General features: G+C 42.4%; 1 protein-coding gene across 2 annotated transcripts in view; it reads right to left on the reverse strand.

The window, feature by feature from the left end:
* Nucleotides 1–12163, reverse strand: part of ostf1 (osteoclast stimulating factor 1) — a 93758-nt gene that overhangs the window by 50787 nt on the left and 30808 nt on the right. The window lies entirely within an intron of this gene.

Consider the following 12163-nt stretch of genomic DNA (forward strand, 5'->3'; position numbering starts at 1 on the left):
TGAGGGATGTGTCGCGGGAAATGCGGGAGACGCGGTCAAGGGCGTTCTCAATCACCGTGGGGGGGAAGTTGCGGTCCTTAAAGAACTTGGACATCTGGGATGTGCGGGAGTGGAATGTCTTATCGTGGGAGCAGATGCGGCGGAGGCGGAGGAATTGGCAATAGGGGATGGAATTTTTGCAGGAGGGTGGGTGGGAGGAGGTGTATTCTAGGTAGCTGTGGGAGTCGGTGGGCTTGAAATGGACATCAGTTACAAGCTGGTTGCCTGAGATGGAGACTGAGAGGTCCAGGAAGGTGAGGGATGTGCTGGAGATGGCCCAGGTGAACTGAAGGTTGGGGTGGAAGGTGTTGGTGAAGTGGATGAACTGTTCGAGCTCCTCTGGGGAGCAAGAGGCGGCGCCGATACAGTCATCAATGTACCGGAGGAAGAGATGGGGTTTGGGGCCTGTGTAGGTGCGGAAGATGGACTGTTCCACGTAACCTACAAAGAGGCAGGCATAGCTGGGGCCCATGCGGGTGCCCATGGCCACCCCCTTAGTCTGTAGGAAGTGGGAGGAGTCAAAAGAGAAGTTGTTGAGTGTGAGGACGAGTTCCGCTAGGCGGATGAGAGTGTCGGTGGAGGGGGCCTGGTCGGGCCTGCGGGACAGGAAGAAGCGGAGGGCCTTGAGGCCATCTCCATGCGGAATGCAGGTGTACAGGGACTGGACGTCCATGGTGAATATGAGGTGTTGGGGGCCAGGGAATTGGAAGTCCTGGAGGAGGTGGAGGGCGTGGGTGGTGTCACGGACATAGGTGGGGAGTTCCTGGACCAAAGGGGAGAAAATGGAGTCCAGATAGGTGGAGATGAGTTCGGTGGGGCAGGAGCAGGCTGAGATGATGGGTCGACCAGGGCAGGCAGGTGTGTGGATGTCCACATGTCTATAGTTCCCTTACCATGGAACAATTGCTCCCAGTCCATGCTTCCTAACTCATGTCTAATCGCGTCATAGTTTCCTCTTCCCCAATTAAATATCCTCCCATTTTGCCTAATCCTCTCCTTCTCCATAGCTGTGTAGAATGTGAGGCAGTTATGGTCACTATCACCAAAATGCTCTCGCACCACAAGATCTGATACCTGCCCCGGCTCGTTTCCAAGCACCAAGTCTAGAATGGCCTCTCCCCTCGTTGGCCTGTCAACGTACTGCGTTAGGAAACCCTCCTGAACACACCTTACAAAAACAGCTCCATTCAAGTTTTCTGCTCGAAGCAGGTTCCAATCAATATTAGGAAAGTTAAAGTCACCCATTACAACAACCCTACTGCGTCCACACTTTTCCAAAATCTGTCGACCTATGCTTTCTTCAATCTCCCTGCTGCTATTGGGGGGCCTGTAATAAACCCCTAACGAGGTGACTGCTCCCTTGCTGTTCCTAATTTCCACCCATACTGACTCGGTAGGCAGATCTTCCTCGACAATGGAAGCTTCTGTAGCTGTGATACCCTCTCTGATTAGTAGTGCTACACCTCCTCCTCTTTTTCCCCCCTCCCTATTCTTTTTAAATGTTCTAAACCCTGGAACATCCAGCAAACATTCCTGCCCATGAGAAACCCATGTCGCTGTTATGGCCACAACATCATAGCACCAGGTACAGATCCATGCTCTAAGTTCATCACTTTTATTCCTGATACTCCTTGCATTAAAGCAAACACACTTTAACTGATCCCTTGGTTCCTTCCCAGGAAAATCCTTCCCACTAGCTGGTCTACCTCTTGCTACTGCCTCACCTGCATCAACGCTCACCTCCGGTCTACAGCTCAGGTTCCCACCCCCCTGCCATACTAGTTTAAACCCTCTTCGTACTACTCGAGCAAACCTTCCACCCAGGACATTGGTCCCCTTCCAGTTCAGATGCAACCCGTCCTTCTTGTACAGGTCCCACCTTCCCCAGAAGGCATCCCAATTATCTACATATCTGAAGCCTTCCCTCCTACACCAGCTGCGTAGCCACGTGTTCAGCTGCGCCCGCTCCCTGTTCCTCGCCTCACTATCTCGTGGCACTGGTAGTAAACCAGAGAACACTACTCTGTTCGTCCTGCTCTGCAGCTTCCATCCTAACTCCCTGAAATCACTTTTTATATCCTCAATCCTATTTCTGGCTATATCATTTGTGCCAATATGTAACACGATTTTTGGCTGTTCGCCCTCCCTTTTTAGAACCTTATACACCCGATCGGAGACGTCCCGGACCCTGGCACCAGGGAGGCAACATACCTTCCGGGAATCCCGATGCTGACCACAAAATCTCCCGTCAATTCCCCTAACTATCGAGTCCCCTACCACGAGTACTTTTCTATTCTGCCCCCTTCCCTTCTTTGCCACAGTGTCAGGCTCAGTGCCAGAGAACTGACTACTAATCATGAACAGCTGGAGTTGGGGTGGATGGGAGAGCAGCAAGAGTATTGCAGTTTACCAAGTCTAAATTTGTTGAAGGTTGCACAGCAACCAGGAAAAAGCTAAGTTAAGCACAGATGATACTGCAGAGTTGGTTATCAATGGTTCGTTAGTTATTATACTGTAGGATCTCCAGTTTTAAGTGGGGGGGGGGGGGGGAAGGCGGGGGGGGGGGAGGAGATACCCTATCGTGGCCAATTGGGTGAGAATCAGTGTAGGATGGAAGAGGAAACTGTTACCATGGCACCAAAACAATTTATTTTATTTGGAAAGATGTTAATGCTAAGCGTTTTCTGCTTTGAATTTGTAAATGGAAACTGAGAAAACACAAGAGTAAATATGCTGTCCTAATCACAAGTCACACATAATATATCCAATGGTAGACCCTATCCCATCTGTATAACCTGATAAATGGTTGTAGTCTATTGCAATTCACTCAGGACAGTTCAGTTACTTTCACAAAATACAATTTTGTCATCTGCAGATGAGGACAGTGATGGCAGTGACTCCAGCTGCTTTTCCATCATGACTACCAGGAATATCTCCTGCATTTCATGCTTGCCACTGGAGTCTGTTGGAAGGATTTGATGGTTGACGTTCAGTATGTTTGGCCATATTATGAAGGTAGCTGATCTAATGTGTAACTAGGAATAATTACAGAATCATTTCAGATACCATCCATCAACAATCAAGATGAACAAGTTGCTCGGTACAAATGTATGACCTACCTGTATTTGACTCTCTCTCTCTCTCTCTCTCACGCACACACACACATCAAGTCCATTACCTTAATTATACTTATCTTCACTGATTTAAATACAATTCTTAAAAATATTTTTTGATACAGTAAACTGTTTTTGCTAGGAATCTGGTAGTCTCCCTGATATATGCTTCTATTTCTGATTCACTTCTGACCTGCAACTAGTCTAAATCAACTGTCAAAATCAATTGAACTTGCCTCTAAACCATCATTACTCACTCTTCAGGTAAATGGATACCTTATGTACCTTTGCATCTAAAGTGAGGAGAGGATTTGCTAGAAATTTTCCGTAAAATTTTTATAATTTTTTCCATAAAAATATTGTGGGAAGGACAAAGTCAATTATGCACAGAGAATTATATCAAAGAGCATAACAACACTATCAACTGTGAACTTAGCCGTTCCTTATTATGGGGTTGTATGTGCTAATTTCTCTTAGGGTTGGGGCAATCCTCAGCACTTCTTCAGTAAAACCAAACAGAGGGGTGGCTATTTTAAAAAGTCACCAAACTTTCAAAACATTTGCAAATGATAAATTCTAGTATATTTTTGAGGTAGACTAGTAATTGCACGTTGATGAGGCACCAAAAAAGCAATAAATGGTTAGTCTGCTTTTGGTGGCACCGGTCAGAATTGCAATGTTGAATCAGATAACAGAAGCACTTCTTTTCATTCCCTTACAAAGCATATTGGACCTCAGTTTAATATCTTAGATAGTCTTATGCCCAGAGTCAACTTCTTATCCACTTTCTTACTCTAGCCTTGATCCCAACAACTTTTTGTTTTTTCCATTTAGATGTTTGGAAGAGAATTCTGAAGAAACAATTAAAATGTATGATGCTAACATCTTCTATTGAATGATTTGCGTCACATACCAAAAAATTAAAGAGCAGTCAGCAAAACATCCTTATTATTTCTCTACTCGCCTAGTGTGGACTAAACAAACAAAAATCCCACTATAGCATTTGAACAATTGGTCTGAAGTTGCTTGATTATATCTGTCAGCCATTAGTATCAAAAATATAGCTGCTGCTTCTGTCAGTAAGCAGAAACATTCGTCAACATTTGAGTCTTCAGGTACTCAAGCAGTCCATGTCCAAGTGCATTAAGAAACGAACAAAGTCTAGGCTTGAGCTGTTAAATGACAACAAATACCATACATGCTACCACCAAGAGAGAATCCAATCATCATCCTTGACATTCCACAGCATTACCATTGTTGAATCCTCCACTTACAGTATCCCGAGGATACCATTAACCATAAACTGGCCTGCCATATAAACAATGCCTACAAGAGTAGGTCAGAGGTTGTGAATTCCAAAAGTAACTCACCTCTTGATGACTATCAATGAGGCACATGTCAGGAGTGTGATGGAATACTCACCATTTGCCTGGATGAGGACTACTACTACTATTATTACTACTACATACAGTCATATAAATATACAGCACAGAAACAGACCCTTCGGTCCAATTTGTCCATGCCAACTAGATATCCAAAGTTCATCTAGTCCTATTTGCCAGCATTTGGTCCATATACCACTAAAACCTTCCAGCTCATTCCGTACATGCACTAGCCTCTGCCTGAAAAGGGTCCCTTTAAAAATCTTGCCCGTCTCACCTTAAATCTATGCCTTTTAGTTTTGATTCCCCTATCCTGTGGGAAAGACCTTAAGTTATTCACCCTATCCATACCCCTCATGATTTTATAAACTTCTGTGAGGTCACCCCCCAGGGTCCGACCGTTCCAGGGAAAATAGCCCCAGCCTATTCAGCCTCTCCATAGAGCTCAAACCCTCAAATACTGCCAACATCCTTGTCAATGTTTTCTGAACCCTTCTAAAATTAACAATATCCTTCCTATAACAGGAAAACCAGAGTGAATGCAGTATTCCAAAAATGGCCTGAACAATGTCCTACACAGCCACAACATGACATCCTAACTCCTATACTCCATGCACTCACCAAAACAGGGCAAGCATACCAAATGTTTTGTCACTATTCTGTTTACCTGATATTCCACTTTCAAGCTACTACGAACCTGCACTCCAAGGTCTCTTTGTTCAACACTCCCCAGGACCTTACCATTAAGTCTTGCCCTGATTTGGCTTTCCAAAATGCAGCAACTCACATTTATCTACATTAAACTCTGTGTGCCACTCTTTGGCCCATCTGATCAAGGTCCCATTGTACTCTGAGGTAACCCTCTTCACTGTCCACTAGATCATCAATTTTGGTGTTATCTGCAAGCTTACAAACCAGACCTTGTATATTCACAACCAAATCATTTATAAAAATAACAACATGCAGTGGACCCAGCACTGATCCATGTGGCACACAGCTGGTCACAAGCAGTCTGTAAAGCAACACCGCACAACCACCTGTCTTCCAACTTCAAGTTGTTCTGTAGCCAAATGGCTAGTTCTTCCGGTATTCTATGTGATCTAACCTTATTAACCATTGTACCACGTGGGACCTTGTCAAAGCCTTACTGAAGTCCAAATAGATCACACCCACTACTTTGCCTTCCATCCTCTTCATTACTTCTTCAAAAAACTCAATCAAGTTACTGAGACATGATTTCCCATGTTGAGTATCCCTAATCAGTCTTCCCCTTTCCAAATACATGTAAATCCTGTCTAACAGGATACCCCCCCCCCCCCCCAACACTGATGTCAGGCTCACTGATCTATAATTCCCTGGCTTTTCCTTACCACATTGCTTAAATAGTGGCACCACTTTAGCCAACCTCACTCAGCTTCTGGCACCTCACTGGTGGCTATCAATGATACAAATATCATAGCAAGGGGCTCAGCAATCACTTCCTTTGCTTCCCACAAAGTTCTAGGGTACACCTGATCAGGTCCTGGGGATTTATCGACCTTTGTGCGTTTTAAGGCATCCAGTGCCACCTATGTCATATGGACATGGGGAAATAAATAGTGACATCTTTACCAAAGTTCTCTAGGTTCCATATCCTTCTCCACAATAAACACTGATTGAAAATACTCATTCAGTATCTCCATCGCCTGGAGTTCCACACAGTCTTGCTGATCTTAAAGGGGCCTTAGTCTCTCACTGGTTACTCTTTTGTCTTTAATGTTCTTACAGATTTTCCTTGCCTATATCTGCCAAAGCTATTTCAGGTCCCCTTCTCGCACGCCTGATTTCCCTCTGAAGTACACTCCTGCATTTATACTCAAGCACCAAGCAGCCTGAATAACTGGCACCACACCCACATGAATTTCCTCCACCATTGACACAGAATGCACAGCAGCAACTCACCAAGGCCTCTTACCAAGTACCTTTCAAGTCCACGACTGCTGTGATGTCAAAGGACAAGAGCAGCTGCATGGGAAAACCAGCACATCAAGTTTTCCCTCCAAGCCACATATCACCATGATTTGTAGGGTAGGGAGAAAACAAAATTACTCTCTTCCCTTTGCCAGGCACCCCCCTCCTGAGCTTGCCCTCTAATCACAGCTCTGTCATCCCTGGTCTCATCTGCCTCCAGCCTTGCTCCCTTAGGACCACCCTCGCTCCCCATTCTCTCTAGCTAGGCCACAGCCTGGTCTCTAACCTTAGCTACTAGCCTTGCCCCCTCTCCTTGTCCATTAGCCCAGCTCATAATGCTCCACCTGAGGTTACAGTCTTCACAAATTCTCTCCTATGTACTTACTAAGGCAACACTACTCCCAATGGTGGCCCTCACGATTGAATTGTCCACAAAGTCACAGCTCCCAGGAGCAAATGTGCTTGCCATTGCATACTTCTGAGTGTTGCTAAGCACTACCGTCATTCCTGCAGTCCATAAGTCCAAATCCAGTAACACCTTTCCAAACAGCATTCAGAGTGCACCTACGCTGTGCAGTGGTTCAAGAAAGCAGCTCACCAGACCTCCACTCACAGGTACTTTGGAATGAGCAACAAATGCTGGTCTAACCAACAACTAAAGGGTTAAACCAAATTGAGCCAATGTCACCAAAAGATAGTGGCAAATCCCTTAGTGATTTGAAGGGGGAAGTTAGGGAGGTGACATGTTTCTGCATGCAGAGCAATGGCACAAGACTGGTGCTCGCAGAGACATGGATAAAACTTCTCAAATTTCCTCCGCTACTCCTCCACAACATCACAGAGAAAAAAGGTGCAAGTTGGGATACAACTATTTGGAAATCGTTAGGCCATCAGGGCAATAAATGAAATTTTGCGACTGTCCAGTCACCCAAAATACACAGAAGTTAATGCTCACTGAATTTTCTGGTACTTTTAAAATCCTCACTTTTTCTACAGTTTTTCACAGTTCCAATCTCAAGTATATCATAAACATTCTTTCCACACTAACAGTAAAGTAAGTTTAAAGGTAATTCTGGATTGTTCATTGCATTAGCGGTGTCTGATACAGGAAGTATTTGCAGCAACAGACACATCCGGCTTTTAGTAATCTCCTCCCAGAATACAATCATGGCAGCACATTTTAAAATCTAGTTGGGGTGATGCACTTCCTGCAAGAAATTCATTACTCAATAAGTTTGTTTGCAAACCAATAGAAATTTGTTTGGTTTAAGCCATCATTCCATGAGAAAACTAGTTATCAAGTAAGTCAATTCAACAGCCTAGTTAAAACAGCAGTTCTCATGTCCTTAGTATTACAGAACTTTAACTTGGGAATCTGTATACCTAGCTGAGGTGTTACTGTATTTGCTTTAATTGTACATTTTGAATTTTGCATTGATGCTTTGGTCAAGGGATGGGAAAAATACTTTCGTTTAGTTTCCATTGTACGCCTCATCCTGCCAACCCCTACCCACATTTCACCATTTTCAAAAACATCAATTTTCGTTAACAAGATGACATTCGACAGATGTTTCCTTATTGCTAAACCTGCTTCAATGATGGAAAGAACTTTAAATGAAGATTGTCAGGAGTGGCCGGCAATGATTTCAAACTGACTTTAGCCTTAATCTTGCACATTTGGACATTGAGAACCAAAATTATTTCCTGCCAAGTATACAACCATAGTCTGTATAGGATTGTCCTAAAAGTCCATAGCTCCAAATGGTGTCCTCCAAGTAGTTTTAGTCATATCCATTATTTTCCATAATAGCATCCATTCGTAACATCAACACAGTCTGACAAAGCAGTCTTTGGAAGGCCTCAATAGAGATGCTATTTCTAATTAAAGACGAATTTCTTCAAATACTTAGCCAGGCAAAATTTTAGTTGCCCCTATATTAATTAAAAATAATCACTGGGGTCTTAATTGTCTTTCATACAATTATAACTTTTAAGAGCTGTTTTGAGTTAGAAAATTATCATGGTTTGGAAATGCGCCTCTATGTGCAGGTTAAATGAATGGAATCATATTGGACAATAAACCTGAATGATTAGATTGCTATTGCAAAAGGATAGAAAGTCACAATGTGCTATTGAAAGGGAAATGCCAATTGTTAACATCTGGGCACAATGAGAGCTGTTTTTAAGTCCACAATAAAGACAACTTAGGTCTCCCAAACTCAAAGGCAATACTGGTGTAAACTACTGTGTTTAGACCAGTTCCTTTGGTTTTAAAGTAAAAGCATTGGTAATCAGAAATTGCTTTCTACCGTGATAACAAGGTGTGGAGCTGGATGAACACAGCAGGCCAAGCAGCATCTTAGGAGCAGGAAAGCTGACGTTTCGGGCCTAGACCCTTCACCAGAAAATCAGGTTTTCTGATGAAGGGTCTAGGCTCGAAACGTCGGCTTTCCTGCTTGGCCTGTTGTGTTCATCCAGCTCCACACCGTGTTATCTTGGATTCTCCAGCACCTGCAGTTCGTATTATCTTTGTTATCTACCGTTCTTACTTGAACATAGGACTAACACGTCTCCCATTGTCATAGACAGGAGGGGAGGGGAGTGGAGTGGAGTGGGGAACTTGAGATCAGATTACAGGTTTTCCAATTAATCCAGGGTTGCGACAAAAGGAGAGTTGTAGTTCATGTCACACGTGATCTGCAGTCCACTGGGAAGGGGACAACCAGAAGGTAAACGTGCAGGCCTGACCAACATCCAATTTGAGAAAATGCTGACGATCATTCATCATGCCCATGGATGGCAACTCATGCTCACTTTGAAAGCTTTCTCCATGAGGCATTACAACAAAGCTGAAAGCTAAGTTAAAAGTAGCACCTTCACGAAACATGCCCAAAGTAGCAAATACTATTCAGAAAGGAAAGGAAAGGAACAGAATTATACCTTTAGGAGCAGCGAAACACTTTGCATGGCTTCCACGAGAAGTGAACGCCTACTTAGGTGACTAAGAAATGCTACAAAATGAAAGTTTGAGTTGTCAGTGAAAGAGAAGAATGACACAGTTAATGGTAGGGCTCTGGATAGTGGTGTAGACCAGACAGACCTAGGGGTTTGAGTACATAGTTCTTCGAACAGGATGATAAATGTGGTGATTGGCACGCCGGCCTTCATTGCCCAGACCATTGAGTATAGGAGCTTGGACATCATATTGTGGTTGTACAGGACATTGGTGAGACCATTTTTGAAGTACTGTGTACAGTTCTGGTCACTCTGCTATAGGAAGGATTTTATTAAATTGGAGAGAGTACAGGAAAGACTTACAAGGATGCTACTAGGACTGGAGCGTATGAGTTATAAGGAGAGGCTGGATAGGCTGGGACTTCTTTCTCGGATATGCAGGAGTTTGAAGGATGGCCTTATGCAGCTTTACAAAATCATGAGAGGCACATCTAAGGTAAATAAGAAAGGTCTTTTCCCTAGGATAGGGACATTAAAAACTGGAGGGCATATTTTTAAGGTAAGAGGAGACAGATTTAAAGAGGGACCTGAGGGGCAACATTTTCCTCACAGAGGATGGTTGTTTTGTGGAATGAACTGCCAGCGGAAGTGGTAAATGTGGGTATGGTTACAACATTTAAAACAATCAGACAGATATACGAATAGGAAAGGTTTAGAGGGATATGGGCCAAAAGCAGGCAAATGAAACTGGTTTAGTTTGGGAAACTTGTCCGCATTGACGAGTTGTAGCGAAGGGTCTGTTTCTGTGCTGTATGACTCTAAATTATGTTCAGCTGTTAAAAGAATAAGCAATGAAAAGAACTAGTCAGTGTTAAAGGTTATTTTAAAATGAAATTTTGACATTCCACCTTTTCAGCTAATAACAGGAAAGTTCGAATTTCACTTTAAACGATTGCCAGTCTCATCAGCAATTGTTAACAAAATGCTTTGACGTAATTAAAAAGGACATAACTAATTTTTAATACATAACAAATAAAAACAATGAGCTGGAAAACCCAGGTCTTGCAGTCTCTGCGGAGAGAAACAAAGATTGCAATTGAAGTCCAACATCACTTTTTTTTTAAGAAGAGTTGAAGTAAGGTGGAAATGTGATGAGCTTCATGTCACTGAAAAAGCAAGTGTGGAGAGGGGAAATAATCTGAGATATTTTAAAAAAAGGTCAGTCAAGAGCAGGTTAGACAGCAGAGAGATTAAATGAAAAGATGTCACTGCATAAAAGGTGAAGGGGCTGGAAATGGATGTAGAAAATAAACAAAGCTTGAGTCCAAAATAAGTCTTATGGGCTGCAATGGTTCAAGGCGGCAGCTCACCACCATCTTATGGGATGGGCAATAAATTCTGGCCCAGCCAGCAACACACACATCACATGATGGAATTAAAAAAACAGAAAAAGCAAAAATATCAAAACAAGCCAAAAATACATTGATCACTGATGGACATTTCAAATATATTGAACCCAAACTGTTAAATCTGTTTCTCCCCCCATAAATGCTGCAAGACCTGAACATTTAAAAGCAATTTCTATTTTGTCAGATTTTCAGCAGTTTTTTGCTTTTATAATAGCTAATTTTTAGATTGGAGAATGAGATCAATCCATTTTTAAGTGATGGTTGTAGCTGAGTATATCTGGTGTGTACTCAACTGCAATACAAGAGGGAACTTGAGTAGAAGGACAAAGTATTAAGGCATCTAGACCAAGTCTCAATACTCTTCTGAAAACATCAGCTGTTAATTATAAGAAAGAATCAGAAAAATCCATAAAACTTTCATAGCAACTATAGCTAACAAAATAATAGAAAAATAAGCATTTCAACTTTGATTCAAAACGAAATTCAAGTGAGACTGTCAAGAACAAACTTATGCAATACATGATAATTGTACGTAATCACATTTTAAGCACTGACTAAGTGCTTCGCAACTGGTATATTGGTTTTAGAGATGCAGCAACTATTATTCAGGCAAAGAATAAAAAGTTGTACATTTCTCTCCTCCAGACCGGATGACATTTTGCTGTTGACTGCACGGTAAACCCTCAGTGAAGCTGGCCATGCATGAAGTGTAAAACTCAATTAGTTAATGCATATAAAGTAGTGCACAAGAACCTTTTGTCACAACTGCTACGCTGGGAATCATGTGCTATCAAGAATAAACAAAGTCTACAAATCCTGAAACATTCATATTTAAGTAGTTTGGATCAGAGTTCCATCTCGCATGAATTAAGAACAAGAATGGGCCATTTGGTATATTAAGCTTGTTTCAACATTCAGTAATGTCTCCTGTTTGCAGCCTCTGATAATTTATGACTCCCTTGTTAGTCAGGGATTTATTTACCTACCTTATTTGTATTCACAACCCCAGCTCCACTGTTTTCTGGCTAATATCAATCCAGAGATTCACAGCTTCCAAAAAGTTAATCTCATTTTAAAACAGGAAACCCCTTACTTACAAGTTGTATCATCTAGTTCTAATCACTCCCAAAAGGGGAACTGTCCATTCGGCATCACTTGGTGTTCTTGCATACTAACCATTTTGTGATTTACGAGCAAGGACACCCAGATCCCTTCAGATTTCTGAAATCACTTAATTTCAAAATATATGCCCTTCTTTTCTTCCTGCCAAAGTGGACAAGTTCACATTTTTGTACATTATAGTTCATCTGCAAAT

This window comes from Stegostoma tigrinum, chromosome 3, assembly GCF_030684315.1.
Source record: "Stegostoma tigrinum isolate sSteTig4 chromosome 3, sSteTig4.hap1, whole genome shotgun sequence".
Taxonomy (NCBI): domain Eukaryota; kingdom Metazoa; phylum Chordata; class Chondrichthyes; order Orectolobiformes; family Stegostomatidae; genus Stegostoma; species Stegostoma tigrinum.